At 37.6% G+C, this 19,605-nt stretch overlaps 1 protein-coding gene across 1 annotated transcript in view; it reads left to right on the forward strand.

Moving 5' to 3' along the window:
• Nucleotides 1-19,605, forward strand: part of LOC145978316 (uncharacterized) — a 151,657-nt gene continuing 132,052 nt past the window's right edge. Inside the window, exons 1-2 of the mRNA XM_083110870.1 lie at nt 1-16; nt 3,954-4,000. The gene's annotated coding sequence lies outside the window, so the exon portion shown is untranslated. The remainder of the gene's footprint in view (nt 17-3,953; nt 4,001-19,605) is intronic.

Genomic DNA, 19,605 nt, shown 5'->3' on the forward strand with positions numbered 1-19,605 from the left:
TACCATAATCATACAGGTAAGATAGTGATAGGTACTTCATTCACCATCCAATACATTATTATATAAAAGCAGCTTACTTTAAAGTAACTTTGTATTTGCCAAATATTCCTTTTTCAGTTTTGAGGTTCAATTTTCAAACAGTGCAATGGAATAAATAAATAATTTGGTACTTGTTTACTATCCTTCGGACACATTTATTTATTTTTACAGAAGAAACTACTTACCGTAATAAGTTCCTGTAGCATTGTCGAACATCGGGAAGGTGTGTTGTGTGATGTGGGAATGTTTCATAGCTGAAATTCATGTTTGTTGAAAATTAAGGTAAAAATTTACTATCCTTCGGACACCTCTAATTTTTTCGTGTTGTCAATTTTTGACATTTGTACTTACGTATCTGCTTCGCGGAACATTCCTGAAGGCGTATCAACGTTGTTTTGATGAAATTTGAACTATGTTTCCTAACCTAACAGAACTAACCTAACCACGTGCCAATGGTTCGTGGGGCTAGCGCCAATGGTTCGCAATTATTTCCAATTTCTAGGTCCTGATACTAACATGACACCAAATTTTAACTATGTTTCCTAACCTAACAGAACTAACCTATCCACGTGCCAATGGTTCGTGGGGCTAGCTATTCTCCGTCGGAGAATTAATTTTCAACGAACAACATGAATTTCAGCTATGAAACATTCCCACATCACACAAAACACCTTCCCGATGTTAGACAATGCTACAGGAAATTATTACGGTAAGTAGTTTCTTCTGTAAAAATAAATAAATGTGTCCGAAGGATAGTAAACAAGTACCGGAAACGTAGTTAAAATTTGGTGTCGTGTTAGTATCAGGATCTAGAAATTGGAAATAATTGCGAACCATTGGCGCTAGCCCCACGAACCATTGGCGCGTGGTTAGGTTAGTTCTGTTAGGTTAGGAAACAGTTCAAATTTCATCAAAACAACGTTGATACACCTGCAGGAATGTTCCGCGAAGCAGATACATAAGTACGAATGTCAAAAATTGACGAAACGAAAAAATTAGAGGTGTCCGAAGGATAGTAAATTTTTACCGATCACTCACCACTCACCCCGGGTTACCCACGTGACAGTCAGATTAGAATCAAATCAGGTCAGGCTAGAATTTCACGAGAAATACAGTGGGGAAGGTTTCTTCAACCAATCTTGAATCAGAAAAGAGTTATGACTGCATTATTGTAACAAATGTAGAATTTTCCAGATGTGAGAAAACAGTATCATATATACATATATCACATTACCCCCCTTTCCATTTAAAATTCTTGAGTTGAAGTCAATATGGCGGCCATCTGCTTGGAACACATCAGACTTTGTCAGCATGAGGTCAATAATTACACACATCCATTATATATATCTGTGTGTGTGTGGGGGGGGGGGTAGAGGGGTCCTTTGGTAATATTTTGTGGGGGGCCCAAGATTTGTAGATCCGGCACTGATGCTCAGCCATTAAATTCACAGAAACAGTTTTAGATATTATTCTCACTATTGTATTCCAAAATATATCAGTGGCGTGCATATCTGGCTATTGCTTCTTTGATGAGACGGTCCCAGTAATTTTATGATTTATTGATGATATCAAATCTCAAAATCATCACATTACTGGGATAAGTTTTTATACGACACACAGTGGTGGGTTCCAGGGTGCTGAGCCTCCCCAAAGTCTATGCCCCCCCCCAAAAAAAATAATAACAAGTGACCTTCTCCTTGTAGCCAGTTGTATATGTGCCTGGGACTGAAAGAGATCAGGTTACATAGTTTCACACAAATTAAACTGGAAATTAAACTGTTACACTTTTGTTGGCGAGCAGCACTTAAATATCTGTCCCAGTTTCAACCCTGAAGGCAGGATGTTTTCGGTGTTCACAAGGATTTGGATGGTTTTACAGTCCAGCAGCATTAGTGCCTCCTCCATGGCTTAGTTGTAACGTCATCGCCTTGTAATCAAGGGAACCCATGTTTGATACCTGGTGGAGGCACACAGTGGTTCATATCTTACTTTAAACATTACGCCCAGTCCTGATTAGCCTGTTTGCACATAAGTGGACTTCAAACAAAAATTCAAAGAAGACTGTAAAGCACAGTTGGTGGAAAATAATACATGACATGTTGGTGGGATGATTTTTCTTGTATGTATGTGTGTATTGCTTGCATTGTAGAATTATTTCTCATGTAGTTTATGTTTCTTACAAGCATATAAACAGATTTTTTAATGTAAAGTTTCAGGAGAACACACCCTTTCTTCATCACACATTGATTTTACAGTTATAACAATAACATGTCTGATGAAGGGAACGTGTTTTGTCCCGAAATGTTACATTGGAAATTGTGTTTAGATGCTTGTAAGAACCAGTGGCATATTCTCCATGTGATCACATTTACTGCCAGTAAACTAAATTTCTTTCATATATTTTTAAACATTTGACTTTAAGGTATGCCTTGAGACGACCGGACCCCTCTCCGATTTACTTCATATTTGACATAGTCTCTAATTGAGGCCTCCTAATCACGAATCTGAAGTTAAAAGTTGTCGGAAACGTCTAGAAAAAGCGAACCATTGATGCTAGCCTCACGAACCATTGGCGCTAGCCCCACGAACCATTGGCACTTGGTTAGATTAGTTTCGGTTAGGTTAGGCAAACATAGTTAAAATTTCGTGTCGTGGTAGTATCAGGATCTAGAAATTGCAAATAATTGCGAACCATTGGCGCTAGCCCCACGAACCATTGGCACGTGGCTAGATTAGTTTCGGTTAGGTTAGGCAAACATAGTTAACATTTCGTGTCTTGCTAGTATCAGGATCTAGAAATTGCAAATTGCAAACCATTGACGCTAGCCCCACGAACCATTGGTGCATGATTATGTTAGTTTCAGTTAGGTTAGGCAAACATAGTTCAAATTTCGTGTCGTGGTAGTATCGGGAATATATATATTTGCTTGTGAAACAAAAAATTTCGCGAAAATCGACGGTTTCCATTCCGAAAACTAACGCCTTATTTTCGCTTATTTTGCAATTTCTAGAAGTTTCCGACAAATTTTAACTTCAGGTTCGTGATTAGGAGGCCTCAATTAGTGAGTATGAAAAATATGAAGAAAATCGGAGAGGGGTCCAGTCATCTAAAGTCGTTCCGACTTTAATTCTAGTTTTTGGACTTTAACCACTGTTATTTTTTAAAGAGATTTACCTACGTTTCAGAGGCTGAAACTGCCTCCGTCTTCAGGGTAGCGTGTAGTCTGTTAGATCATATAAATGATTGCCTTGGAGGATTATTCTTGGTGGCCTAGGCTCCACTGCGTCTGTTGGTCACAAGGACCTCGATATACAAAAAGTTGCAACCATTTATATGCTCTAACAGACTACACGCTACCCTGAAGATGGAGGCAGATTCAGCCTCCGAAACGTAGGTAAATCTCTCTAAAAAATAACAGTGGTTAAAAGTCCAAAAACTAGAATGAATAAATCACCACTGATTAGCTACAAAGAAGAATTTGACTTTAATATATGAGCAATTACTCATCATATATTTTGCACACTATTAGAACAAGCTTTAAGTAATGGCAAATGCAGTGTTGCTACATGATCAGAAATTTCCCGTGGTGTAGGGAAATCTAGGTCCAAGGTATATGAAAAGAATTTTATGAAAAATATAGAAATTGCCAGAAGATTTGAAGTTGTCAGACTTGTGTTTTTGTTTTACTTGCATGCGTCCATTGATCTTTTATTTCTATTACATCTAAGTAATCTAGATCTGTATGTACAATAAGTAAGAAGTGTTGCAATATCGCAGGTTAAATTTTCAGAATATTCCACTGGTAAGAACTTTAAGCCACAAGAGAAATAAGCGAGGTGAGATGGTAATATATATCATAAGGTTTTCAGAATATATGGTTCCTTTTCCATTCTTTTTTCTTTTTTTTTTATAGATAGAGGCTGATGGACGATCTATACAAGTCTGGAGAGAAACAGAATGGTGAGCAAAACAAAGATATTACACATACACTCTGTCCCAGCTAACTCTGGAGCAGACGAATGAAAACAAGTCTCTGCGTAAGTAGTGACGCGAGACTGCTTCACCAATGAACACGTGAGAGAGAACTGCATTGCTTGAAAGGGGGGGGGGGGAAAGAGACTGCAGTTATCAGGCTTCGAGCAGCATGCACTGCTTCGCTATGGCCACTGGATTTCCCTCGCTTCTCTCATGCTATGCGTGCTCTTGCTCCACAGGGACAGGGTATAATTATGTATGTAAGTGTGGTTGTGTATATGTACTATGTATGTGTACACAGCTAGGTAAATACAGTATACTTCTTTTCAGTTAATTTTACCACTGTGATTTACACATACTATTCTTTCTGCTGTATATCTTGAAATTTTGATGCTCAAGACATTGATCTTTCACAAGAGGTACAATCTGGAGACTTCACAAATATTTATTCTGGGGAAAGAAGATACAAAAAGAAATAAAAATTAAATGTAACAATGAAATTGTTTTAATAGTGTTTCAGGAAGACAGAAACAAATGTAAATGGAAAATTAGCATAAAATCGTTTTACCCATGTTGTTCAGATTTCCCAGTTTATCGCACATTTTCAGATGTATCATATTTTCCATACTTCCCTTTTCAGTATGTAATTTGTGAACCTAGGATTCCCGTTCCTGAGAAATTTCCCTGCTGTAAACAACACAGCGACGATACAAAGGCCATCGGGGAAGAATGGCAGAATGGTCGGCAGCTGAGAGAACGGGAAAGCCTCTGGGGGTGGAGAGTGCAACTGGTGGACTCTCTCCAGAAGGAGGTTACCCTGGCCACGGATTCACAGTGCCTGAGAGGCAGTGTTTCTTTCCCTTCTCCCCTACCTCCTCGTCAAGAGATTCAAAGGGAGGCAGTGGAATCTCACCCTGCCTGGAGATTCCTCCAGCTGGAGAAAGCTTCTCGGACATTCACCGTCGAACGGTTGGGAACATTCGCATGCTGGAAGCAAAGAAATGTATGAATCGATGATTGGTTTGAAGGAATGTCACGAAGGAATTAAGAACTTTTTTTTAAAAATTATAGCTGGGTCATCTCCCATTACATAGATGACCCAGATTATACACCACTGATATAATCCCTTTCCCTCTCATGCTTTAATAGGTCGAGCCCACTTGAGTCACTCCTTGCTCCAGAGAATCCTGGGACAGAGTATAGTAGACCAATTCAGATTACAGTAAGTTTATTTATTCGTATTTGAAATATAAATTGCAGCACTTCCAAATGGATGAAACGGTAACCTGAAACCGCACCAGCATAGTGGTTAGCACAGCATGGTATGATGCCAGGAATTCCAACATGGTATCTTCATCAATTCCATCATCCCTCATCCTCACATTCTCAATTAGTCAAAAGTAGAACAAAATGTAAGTTATATAAACAAAATCGTTCGTTGAAACTACACCAGATTTCCCACCAAACATTGTCTCACAACAGCAGCACTAAAATTGTCACTCTTGTTTCCCAACAAAGCACCAGATGCCATTTGCCACACATCAGACAACAGCACGCAAACGCAGACCGATGGTTTCTGCATTGAGCATGTTAACTGATGCAAGTGTTGCCCAACAGATCTCTTGTATACAGTGTTAAGATCGACAGCCACTGTGAGAGATTTATGAATTCTAATTTAACTTAAATTGTAAAAAGTTTAGTGCACCATACCATGCCACTCACATAAGAATGTGGAAAATGAGCTTCACACATTCTTAATCTAAGCCAGTGTGTGAGATTCAAACTAGGGATGGCCAAAGGGATCCAGATTTGAAAGTTCCTTAATCTGATCCGAATCCAAAAATTCCGGATCTGGATCCGAGAGTTTCGTATCTCAATCCCATTATAATATTACCACACCTTAAAAGGTATTATGATCTTCGTTTACAAAGAAATTTTTCATTAGTTAGTCCTACAAGATTTTTTTCTCAAGTGTTGTTCCTAAAATACTTTGCTACGCATCGGCTAACACACTCGTGCACAAAAATAATCTTACTTGGTTAACATAAAATGTCAGAGGTGATTTTGTAAATGCCATTGAAACGAATATGTATTCATTCGAATGTATTGGAAATAGAAACACACATAAATGTGAGACATTCCATTCCAGGATAAAACCTTTAACACATTTAACAAGATAGAAATGTTATACAAAAATTATACAATTGTTCTACAGTTACAGTTTTAAAAATTAAAATAAAACATTATAATATATGCAGTGTTATATAAGTACAAAGTGTAAGACTAATGTAAGTGTATTAATTACAAATCACGTACGCGTGCGTGCACACACATACACACACACACACACTATATATATATATATATATATATATATATATATATATATATATATATTAGCAGGTAACAATATGTTATAAACACATTCTTACTTTCCAAAGAAGCACTCATGTGGAATGGCCAACCGGATCCGAAAAATTTTAGGGTCCGGATCTGGCCATCCCTATTCAAACCCGTGCTTCCTGTATAACAGTCAGAAATCCCACCAACAGGAAATTGACAGAACAATTATTTATATATGTAAGGTGAACTTGCTTTACTGTATCTTGTTGCTTCTTGAATGTCTACTGTATTTACTTAGCTATACATTGTAATCCAATTGTTTGTTTAAAAGAGATAGCCTACATGAATATCCTGATTAAGAAGATATTACAAAGGCTGTTAAAATTAACAGCAGTGAGTAAGACTTCTTGGTACAATTGATACTGTGCTCTGTTCGATTTTCATTGAACTAGTTAAACATGATTAAAATACTCTGTATTGCATGAAAGAATAATCCCATGGTGCTTGTGAAGAAATTTGTAGATCCTCTTACAATTTCCTGCCATGTGATTAATATGTTGAAGTAAGTCTAGAAGCTTTTCTGGCGACGAATGATTAAAAGATTCTCTCGGGCTATCGACAAGGTGAGTTGGGGAAAGGATTCCAAGCTTTCGAGAGCTAAAAAATATTTTCATCGATTAAAATATTGTTTCACAAATAGGGTAGAATTGTTATCATTAGAGCCCGGAAGTTTGGCAAAATGCCTCTTTTTATCTACTGCATATATTGATAAAATTTTTCCAGATATACGTTTCTTATGTTGTTTCGAATGTTTTAGAAGCCTTTTCATTTTGCCTATTTGGGACCCCACTGCCTATTTTTAATTATAATGCCTTTTTTGCCTTTTTCAATGAAATTTGACCATTTTTTTAAAAAAAATGTGTACATAAATTATTTTTCTCCAAAAAACGTTTTTGTTATTTATTTTTCTTCCGTTTATTATGTGAATAATTTTCGCCTTATTTAAGTAATATTGAGCTCATACATGTTTCAACATTGCTGAAGGAGAAAAGTGTAAGAAAAATGTATTTCATGCTCATTTAGGATATTGCCTTTCGGTTAACATTTCCTTGTGCATGATTGACTGCTGAAGTGGACAGGTTGATTTCGAACACAAAGAAGATATTCCTGAAATCTCCCTCTTGAACCTGAAAATTTAAGGAAGTTGCATCTGAGCTTAGCTTACCTTCGCAACCAGTCTTGACCAGATGGGGAACCTGGATATCAGAAGCTATATATTATGCTAACAACCTTGAAAAAAATCAGTGAGGTGATAGATGCTCTTCCAGAAAATGAAGCGGCTTCAATTCGTGAAGTGAAAAAACTCCTGTGCTATTCAAGTTTACTTTTGCACATTATGGTGCATTGCCAGAGTCAATTACAATTATAGCATCCATGAAAATCTTCGAGGAATCTATGCAGATGGAAGTGCCAGGAGAAAAGGGGTCAGCTGTTGCGGAAAAGTGCAAACGGATAGTGAGTGCAAATGAGGACCTGAAACAATTGAAAACAATTTGTGATATTCTAAAAGGTGAAAATGCTGTTACCCAAAATGAGTCCAGCTACATTAGCTTGTTTTATGTATGCTCCAATAACTTCTGTGGAAGTAGAAAGATCATTTTCTATTATGAAAAACATTCTCTCTCAGAGACTACTATCAATGAATGTTGAGAACTTAAAAAAACACTTTGTAGTTATGTGCAATCAAGACGGAGAAAATTGAAATGCTCTTTCCAATGTAGATTTTAACATTTTGCCAGAAATTATAGATAAAAGTGAGCGCTTTCCAAATGTGCCTTTTTCGGTTTATTTTGCCTTTTTTTCATTTTTTGTGCCTATTTTCCACATTATAAATGCCTTTTTGCCTGCCTATTTTAACGAAAATAAATGCCTGAACTTCCGGGCTCTAGTTATCATTTTACACTAGAGAAATGAAGTTATGCTTGCATTATGTATGAGACTGTTTAAAGCTATGCAGGAACATTTGAAATGAGACTTGTGGAAGAAGTTTAATGTTTCTTTATGTTGCTGCATATTTATTACATGCATACACTAATTATTTTTCAAGTTTTTTTCCGAACGTCTTTGAAATTATAGACCATAGCTATGTTGTCTATAAAGGACTACACAAAACGTTCACTGAGGAACGGACTCAGTTCAATTTTTGACCTCCAGTTAGTAGAAGTCCTTTGAGATATTTGTATCATCTTTGAAAGGGAACCTCCCTCCCCCATCTACCACACACTGTGGATGCAGAGAGAGTGACAATGATTGTTTGTGTGCCTGTGTGAGTGAAAGTGAACGCAGGATCGAGGACAGCTTTTATTGAGACAGCAATGTTCATTGTTTCATGACTGATATGGAAACAAGTTTACTTTGTAATTTGTTCATAGAATTACAGGGTGATAGCATGATATAGAAACATGTAAAGTTTTATTAATACATACACAAAGTCACATGTAGTATACTTCAATATGTGCACCTCTTGTAGCATGCAAGATTTCCAGACAATACTCAATTCCATGCCACCAGGCCCGTAGCCAGGAATTCTTATTAGGGGGAGCAAAGTCAATCCTAGAGGGGGCAAATTTTTAATATATTGTGTTGCATTGGCAGATATAGCAGGGTACAGAGGGGCACTTGTCCCCCTCCTCCAAAAGTGATATGTAACAGGAAAGAGATGATATCTTTAAACTCCAATGAACAAAAAAAGTTCGAGCAACATCAAATAACAATATTTCGATAATGACTCTTCGGAATACCAAAGAACACAAAGATAAAGTTTAACATAAATAGCGACTGTATCAACTTTATATTTACAGGTCGAAAAGGTTAATAGATGATTAATATGTACCACCAGTTCTGGGCTTCTCTGCAGAACTGATTAAGGAAGTCCTTTATAAATCGTGCTTCATAATGTAGTACTCTAGTTTCCAGTATGCAAGATTTTTACGCACAAAGGAATCTAACGAGAATCCAACACCACCATTGTGTTGTGTTATGCAAGAAAAATCGAATTAATTAAATAATAATGATTACATTACATCTACACTTTGATGAATTGTGTAAAAATTTGTAATACATTTTTTGTATTACAAGAGGTTAAGGTACGTATCTCCGAGCAGCGTGTTGTAATATAAGCAGAAAAGGTGTAAGTTTCAAATAAGTGGAGGTTTACGGACTTCAGCTGCGTGGCGGCAGTAGCATGCATGTAATACTCGAAAATTTCGCATACCATATGACATACTGTGTGCGCTGTTGTGACGTGATCACCACCTTTGTTACCACGCACATTACCGCCGCCATGTGGCTGAATTCGAAACTTGCATCCTTTCTGCTTATATTACAAGTTGCTCGGAGATACGTACATTAATCTCTTGTGTATAAAGGTTTACTTTTCTAACATCTCAAACGGATCACCCGGTATTTTTCCAACATGTTCAATTTCATATTAGCTAATAATGGAAAACAAGCACACAAACTGTATTTTTGAAAGACAGAATATGCATGATGAACTTAATTTTTTACATAGGACACGTATAACTTTCATGTACAACATATATTTTACACATATGCAACATGGAGCGACGTAAAATAAGAAAATGCATATGCAACATGTTAACGCTAAATTGTGTATGTATTCAAAGTTTCTTTAATATATATATATATATATATAAATACATTACGTGATCAATTCATATGCCACATTCTCTCTCAAATGTGTGCGCTCCTTTTCCTCAAAAGAATTGTTCATGCATTTAAGCAGCAACAATCTGAAGTATATATATGACCTTACTTCTCTCTCTGGAACGTTGGAAACGGACCCGGCGCACACCCAGCATCAAATGACATGGGTACTAGGGAAAACCCTGGGGGTAAAGGCGGTCAGGGGGGTGATGCTGATCACATCACCCCCACTCACGACCGGATCAAGAAACTGTGGGGGTGCTACCCCCACCCCCCTATACGTCTTCATGGCGTGGTATTAAGCACAGGGGAGCACTTTACTTTTTTTTTTTTTTTTTACTTACTTACTTCTCTTTCTGGTAATTTAGAATGCATTACAGAGAAAAATCATATTGGGATCGAAGCGAGCAGGAAAATCTTTAGATCCAAATATTTGCAAACTGAAAACAATATTGATTTAATAGGGCAAAAATAATTTCACGGGGTGCCATGGCATTCTCTTTAACATTTTTTTTTTCATTTAGATCGTTTTGGCTCCCAGGGCTTTGGACTATAAGAATAGGAAAACTTGCACTTGCGAGCGAAGCGATCAAGAAAATTTTACGAAATGTACTTTTAGTTGTATAAAATTTGAAAGCGAGGGGGCAATTGCCCTTCTGTGCCCCCTGCAACTGCCCTTGGCCGTCTGGAAGAAAAATGCAAGAAAAACTTGAAAACTAATTTCTTGAATATCCATTTGTAATGCTATTCTTAGACTCTGCTAGTCATGATTCTTTACTTCAATGTTTGCTCCCCCTAGATTAGACTTCAGACTAAAATTGGGGGGGGGGGGGATGATAATACCCCTGCTGTGGTTGCAGCACTGTTTGCGAGTGTCTCTTCATCAATTTCACGTCATTACTCATTGTCACGTTTAGCTCGAAGTGGCAGAAAGGCAACGCTAAGTAACAAAAATCGAATATCCACTCCCTCTCTCTCCCACATGAATCACTATTACCAATAGGTAGACTTCGGAAACAAAAGATAAAGCAGTTCAAACCTCATAACAACACATCCAAGAAAAACATCCAAACACATTAGGTACCTTTGATACAAGACTTCTCAAAATGTCACAACTGTTCTAGGTACTGAAAATTACTAAATCATTTCCCAAAGTCTGAATCAAGAAGGGATTTTCTCCACCTAATCCTACTACGACATTATTCGGAATCCCCCACACGTTAATAAATCACAAAATCAATAAGTGTCTTTGTTATGTTGCTAGAGTAGCCTAATAGAGGATATAATTGTAAAGATTACTAAGAATTCCAGGTAGGAATATGTTCTGTATTTTTCACAGGGGGGGCAAAGCAGGCTCTCAGGGGGGGCAGTTGCCCCCCTGCCCCCCTCTAGCTACGGGCCTGCATGTTCATAAGCTCTTGCCAAAACATATCCAGGAACGTCGCACCAACTGTCGAAAGCTTTATGAGCAGCATCTGTCTGGTGAAAAATCGAAGTTCCTTGTTACATTGGACGAGGCATATGTTTATCTTGATGACTGTCACAAACCACATGCAATTTTTTATCGATCGACAGGTTCGAGGGACTTTCAAAGATGGTTCACTGCATGTAAGGAAAGTTTTGGCACAGGTTTCATGATCATTGCTGGATACTCGTACAATGGCAATCTGACCATACATTGTGTTGCCAAAAATAAGAAGGTTAATTCCGATTATTATCAGGCTAACGTCCTGACACCAGTTTTTCGCCATGACATTCCCCATCTCTACGGGAGGGATCAGAATCGTGTGTGGGTGCATCAAGACAAGGCGTCAAGTCACACATCTCGCTCAACCCGCCTCTTCCTCCAACAAATGGCAGAAGAAACTGGAATTCGTGTCATTCCTTTCACAGACATTCCAGTGAAGTCACCTGATGCCTCACCGATGGACTTTTGGCCTACTGAAACTAGCCTTGTCTCAGAGGAGACCCCGTACCATTGAAGGGCTATGGAAAGCCTGTCAGGAGGAGTGGTTGAGGCTGGACATGACTACACTTTGTGCCAGTCTCCTACAGTGGAAACTTCACTGTCGGGCAATTGCCAAGATGCAGGGCCACCAAATAGAGCACTCTCGATGGTGGTGACATGGTTTCTCTTAAGGTAGGAGCAGTTTCAAATCGTCACCATAGATCGGAAACCTCTGTATTTCTTTTCCTGAGTCAAGAATGGAATGTTACAGTAGCGAAGCGTAGTCTTATGAAGGAGGCAAGCGATGTTTCAGTGCAACAAAACAAGTAGTACAATGGCATGCCGAAAGGGGGGGAGGGTCGAGGGTTATAGCCTCATTGGCCCGTTCGCTGGATTTGACAAAATATTATAATAATATAAGGGGAGGATTGGTTTTTGCTGGATTGGGTGCTTGCTTTGTCTATATTATGTTGCTTTAAAGTTGGTTTTACAAAAGGTTAACTTTAAATATATAATATATCAAAAACAACAAAAACAAAAGAGAACCACACTTTACGCGGCCACACGCAGACCCTATTCCACGTGTGGTGTTCCGTATAGTAACAGATATCCCCTGAGATATCTGTTAAGCAACAGACGAACTTTAGCCTAACTTTAATAATCGGTAACTAGAGGAGGGCTTAATAGGCTTATGATTCACTAAAATGATAGAAGGTCAGACACCTTTAAACGACATATTTATTCATTGAAAAGAACATCGCTTGTGGCATAGCTGCCACCAAACATGAGCACTTCACTGTACAAGACACAAAAAAAAGTATACAAAAGATTTTGTACTTACATATCAGCCGTTTTCACACTAGATCAATCATACCTGGGGCTTCACACACGCTATTTCACTCTTTATTGCCACATCCCGACACATGGACAAATTTGTGGTATACCACACTAAAAAAAATTACTATTATGTGCTTCCTTGGTGTAACAAAGTCTTTGGGGGGTGATAAATGAATTTTCCTGGCTTTTCTTGGAAGGATGGCTAAGAACAACTTGGATATTCTTTGATATCCTATGGATGCTTCTATGGCGTCAGTTCTGCCGACCATGTGGCCTGGATTTCCACATGGGATGAGGGACACAAAACTCGCTATTTTGCTGAATTTTCACTGGGATCCTTAAATGCACTTGTGGACACAATATCCCACTTGGTCACACACACTTAGGCCTGTGTTTACTGTAACAGGACCTTAGATCCTTTTTCCCTTTATGTATCCTTTGTTGTTGGCACATGTGGCCATTTACACACTGGATTTTACCAGCAACTTCCAAGCTGACCTGCTCTCAGGTGGGTCTGTAATACAAGTGAGCTTGACTAGCAAGCTCAGAACACAATAGGCCATCTGAAAGTCTTCTCTGTGACGTCACAGCCTTGGCGGCTTCTCATTGGCCAGCTGGAGTCCTTTGAGATCTTTCCTTGTCTTTGGGAGAATTGCCACTTTCTCCCACCAGATGGCAGAGTTATCAATTGCTTAAAAAGCATAAACAAAAGTGTTTTTTCAGCTTTTCTGGCTTAGTTATGCCAGATAATTGCAAATGAGTTTACTTTTAATAAATTAGGCATTATTTTACCTATGGGTGAGTGTTATCTCTGATTTTCAGTAAAGAATAAAAGATTTAGTAAACATGTGATTTGGAGCACATGGTTTTTGTTCTCCAAAATGGCTACTGTTAGCCTAACAATGGTTGGTTCTTTATAAATAAAGCATTTCTACCCCTCCCATGAGTGACAACTGGTTGGTAAACATGACCCATGATTCTAATTGGGGGTGGGGGGTATAAGTTTCTGGGAAAATAGCTCTCACAAGCTTTCCCTGATGCCAACCTAATGGCCCTTGTACTTAGGTTGGCCTGTGGTTATTTGTGTGTGGGCATGTATGCCCAATGCTGATTGGTCATAATAAAGTGACGGTACTAAAAATAAACCATATGATCCGCAAACATCACATTTACTTTCAAAATTCCAGGTAACGTTATTGATATGGTAGTAAACGTCTTGCATATGCGAACTTTCCGCATACGACTAAAGGTGTACGGAATTTCTTATTTATTTATTAGTACCACTTTAAACTGTAGGTCCAGTCCCGATTAGCCTTATTGTGCATAAAGTGGACTTCAAACACGAACTCAACAACAATAATAAAACTTATAACATGTTCTTCTGTTCACAATGTGCACAATGTATAAGATTTACTTGCATGCTGTGTACAAATATCAGTAGATAGTTCTTTTTCAGATAGCTTTATTCCACCCCCCCAAGTTCTATTCAAAAGCTGTCAATTTATTGAATGTAGTTGTAAAATTGGAGAAACAACTCACTTGAATTACAGTCTAAATAATTTGGCAGTTGCAAACACTGGTAGCGGTCAACACGTCTGACGTAATTTGAGCTGGACCGAGTTGGAGGCAGGGTAACACCAAGGTCCGTCGAATCTTCCCCCTCCCTGGGAAAACTCTTCACGGGGGTGCACATTCCACTTCCTGGAAACACAAACGCTCGCCCTTTGCCATCTCGCCCCAACTTCCAATGTCAATTTTTTACGCGTTTTACATTTCGCGAGAATCTAAAATAATTTGTAATATAATATGATATATATGGAATTTAGAACAGTGATAATAACTTCTTTTAGTTATTTTATGATTAAGAATTATTATTATATTCGCGATCTTGTTTACGTATTCATGAACACAAATATTCGTTACTAGTTTTTGGTGGCAATATATCTTTCTGCTTTCGGTTTAGCTCGGGTATTTTCGGGAATCATGCAAGCGGAGGAAGCAGAGCTTTTTGTAGAAGCATTGTGGACTGTTTCCACCCAAATTTCACGCTTCGCCATGTGACTCCTTCGGGTGCGTTATTCTCCCGAAGAGCGGCCGCAAGCATTGAGCCTGGTGCTTGCTACAGAGCTGCTGACGGAGTTTGCGGCCGTAATTTTTCGCGAAATCGAGTGTGATGGAAACTAAATAAGGCTAAAACATTTAGTACATTAAATGATATTCGAATAACGCAAGCAGTGCTTGCATTGCTTGTACTATATCTTCGCCTCTGGAATGTTACATCCTCTGTGCCAATTTCATTAGAATCCCCTACCGTTGCCACTTAGGACAAATATCTTATTTTCCTCTTTACACTTGTGTTTGTAATATTTGCATGCAATCATCAACTTCCCAGTCACATAAGGAATCCAAAGCAAAATAATATAAATTTTGTCTCAACTGTAATGTAGAGAGCCTCTCCGATGGCGCAGTGGTAGCATCGTCACCTTGTAATAAAGGGGTCCCGGGTTCGATACCTGGTGGAGGCACATAGTGGTTCGGATCCCACTTAACTGTAGGTCCAGTCCCGATTAGCCTTACTGTGCATAAAGTGGACTTAAAACACCAACTCAATCAATAAATCAAAACTGTAACGTAGTTCACTTACTAAGATAAAATTGCCCTGTGACAAAAAGTTCAAAAATATGCATTTGGCATTTGAGAGTTCTGTGGGTAATTTGAAAAACATTACTGGGCATTATATTGAGTGCAAGTTATTACACCACAAACAATTACTGATAGTATTTCCAATCAAGGAACAGTGTGTAAATGATGCACAGTATTTCTAATAGAAAAACAGTGCAATAAATTATGCTTGGCTTGTAACATCTCTACCCGAATTTAAATTTCCTGAACTGCAAACGGTATTTAAGTTGTTGAGGTTTAGCATTTTCTGGTTATATCAATCAAATTTTTATATTTTTAAATGTAGAGAATGTATTTAAATCAAAATTTCAGTTATGCACCAACAGTGCCCTCGCATATCTTGATCAGTGAGATTTTTTTTTATTCATGAATATTGCATGTATTCTAGATGCATTGTGTTTATGCACGTTTTCGCTCTTAACACAGTTTTTATCACACTAACACTTAAAAAATTAAAAACGAACACTTCTCATTATAAATAACTTAAAAAAGTACTATACATTGTATGGGAGTGTCATTCTCGAAAATTTGTAAGTGGGTCTTTCTGTGATATTCTTCCTCAACACTTACCAAATGGAACAACCATAAATGTTGGAGTAACAACAACAACAATGTTGTACAAGTAGTTGTCATATATCCCTATAGATGGCAGTAAAGACTAACACCTTTCTGGTCAACTGGTAAAAACTGTTTAACGTTATATCTACCTCCAGTAGATCACATCTAACAGCAGTTTGACATCAACCATGCAGTGAACGTACAGTTGTACGTCGAACCACTTTAACGTTCATGTGCACGTCATTCTGCTTTGAAGGGTTAATTGTTATTTTATAACTGGTATTTTAATCAATATTGAAGATATTGTTCCTTTGAAATGCAGCTATTACCTTCATAATAACTTCATGAAAAACACCAAAAATGCATTTCCAAATTTTAATCACTCCCCATTTTCAAATCAAGCCTGCACGTACTATTACTGGTGTGTTAGCCAGTAATCGATATCTTGCACATCATATTATCATGAACAAACTACATGCAGTAACTATGTTTAAGCAATAAGCATAACATTGATGTAACATTGATTATAAGCCTCCACGATGGTGCAGTGGTAGCGTCGTCAACTTGTAATCAAGGAGTTCCGGGTTTGATACCTGGTGGAGGCACTTTAAACTGTAGGTCCAGTCCCGATTAGCCTTACTGTGCATAAAGTGGACTTATAACACCAAATCAATCAATCAATCAAACATTGATTATAACTTATAAGACTGACATGACTTACATTGCAAAGGAAGAGGCAAGAAAATTTCTTGATAATTTTTCACCAAACTGAAAATGATATTAATAGGGTGCCAATACTTTCACTTGCTCACTCTTTTCCATTCGTCCCTGTTTTGGCTCTTTTGGTGCCTCCTTTGCCTGTCCTTTTTATAGATAAACAGTGAATAATGATGCATTTTCCAGGACAAGACAAGCAGTTCAATGAGAGTGCTAAAGGAGGACCAGGGTGGGCTGTGGCCCTCCCAGTTCTGAATCACAAGAGTTCGGATATACATAATATACAGGCTGTTAATTAATAAGAAGGATGGATAAGAAATCGTGATTTTTATTTTTAAAAACAATGTTTGATGATTTTTTTTTATTTAAATTGGATTTTTAAAATTTAAATCACAGTTTCTTATTTTTTTTATTTTTTTTTAGAAACATACATGAAATTGCTTGTATGCTTTCTGGATGTACTATACAATTATAACTTAACATATTTTTACAGTCTTTGTATCTCAATTTTAGCAAAAAATTTAACGAAAGATTGCAAAATAGTATCAGCCGCCATATTCATTTAGAGCTTAATGATAATGGCAGGATTTACAGTCCAACATGATTAGTATTTTGTATATTATTCTGCACAAAATAATTGCTATATTTTCCTATGAAAATTATTGGGTTTTAAAGCGACAGAAATTTACTGTATTTGTATAGTGAGAACTATAAATATAAACAAGCTTTCTACCTTTTTTTAATTTGAAATGAAGGGTAACAATTTCTTAGGGGGGGGGGTCAACTGACCTCCCTCCCGACGACCGTGCTCTGCGGATAGCATATATTTCTAAAAATAAACCTTTTAATTCTTTACCAGAAATTAACAAAAAAATATTGTGGAGCACATTTTGATGTGGTGCTACAATGGCTAACAAGAACGATAGCTGGGACTACAGGCTGTATGATCATCTTGGCTATAAGGGAACCTTTGTAGAAGGCATTCAAATACCAACCTCTTTTCCCGTAGTGCGCCCTGGAAATCAAAGGCATGCGTGGAGCCTACCAGATGGCGTAGTGGTAATGCTCTTACCTTGTAATCAATGGGTCTCGGGATCGAACCGCAGTGAAGGCACAGAGTGGTTTGGAACCTACTTTAAATTGTGCGCTATTAGCTTATTTGTGCATAAAGTGGACAATCTCAGATGTGTGCTGGGAAAGCCGGGTTTTTGGTATAGAACTCCTCCCCACAAATATCTTGCAAACAGTAGTCCTCTAAATTTACATAATGCATAGAAAGACAAATCAAGCTTTCGTTATCCACTTATTTTATACCGCAATATTAAAAGATCTCCCTCTGTTTTTTTTACTGGAAGCAAGGAATGACCTCCGAAATGTCACTAAGGTGACTCCTCGCATCGAGGATACCCAGGGGACAGTTTTATAAGATAAGATAAGATTTATTTCCATCCACTTGATCATATGAGTACAAATAGCACTATGATATGAGATAGGTCAATTACATGTATAATTTTGAGTACAAAGGAATTAACACATACTTAAGCATATTAAAAAGTATAAAGAGTATAAAATAAAATTACATGTATAATTTTGAGCACAAAGGAATTAACACATACCCTCGAATGTATGTGGGTCCCCTCCCCCAAAATGTACAAGTGCTGAGCCACCCAAAATTTTCATTTCAATCAATTAAACAATATGACACTGCTACTACATTAGTTTAACAGTCTGATATGATATGATATGATTTATTTCCATCCACTTGATCATATAAGTACAAATAGCACTATGATATGGGATAGGTCAATTACATGTATGATTTTGAGTACAAAGGAATTAACACATACTTATGCATATTAAAAAGTATAAGAGAGTATGGAATAACATAAAAAATAGAAGAAAAATCAAAGGTTATGGCTATTAGTGTACCTAAAAATAGAAGAAAAGTCAAAGGTTATGTCTATTAATGAAACATATGATCTAAGTACTCCTCTGTGCTATAAAACAAATACTTCATAAGCAAGCTTTTTACTGTTATTTTAAATTTGGTTGGATTATGATTCTTGAATTCCTCTGGCAGCTTGTTATAGAGTTTTACACCTTGAAATCCTAGACCACTGTGTGTTTTGGATGTGCGGACAGTAGAAAGGTGGAGGGAGTTATGCATACGAGTGCTGTACTTGTGGATGTCCAGATTTTTTGAGAAGATTTTAGAATTTGTATGAATATAGTACAACGTTTCTAATATGTACAAACATGGAAGAGGTAATATTTGAAATTATCGCATCATATTCAGACAGATGCAGTGTTTCCATATGAAATGAAATTTGCCTTTTTGCAGGGGAATTCGGACCGCATTTTATTCGGAAAGAGAAAAGGGGCAATTTGAAGTGATCCTCGGTATTAGTACAGATTACTTTAGGTTCAGTTTCATATTCGCCTTTTTTTTTCCTGCTCATTTCCACTCGTTTGAGTATAAGCCTACATGTCTGTCAATATTTCAATTTTGTTTATTTTACGTTGCTTTTCCATATCTTCGGTAAATAGCGACGATGAGAATGGTCGATTAATTTATGGAACTAACACAATTGTACATTCATATCTGTTCAGGAATCGAACCTCCTGGGACATCTGTCCAGGTGCACATGGGCGTCCGGAAGGGGGGGGGCAAGGGTGGCCGTGGCCCCCCTGGAAAATGAAAGGCAACCAAAAATTATGTATTTCACACATATAATTTCATTTTAGCCACAAGAATATGTTAATTATTGCATGAACACCA

Source organism: Lepisma saccharinum, chromosome 24 (genome assembly GCF_977018435.1).
Source record: "Lepisma saccharinum chromosome 24, izLepSacc3.1, whole genome shotgun sequence".
Lineage (NCBI taxonomy): Eukaryota > Metazoa > Arthropoda > Insecta > Zygentoma > Lepismatidae > Lepisma > Lepisma saccharinum.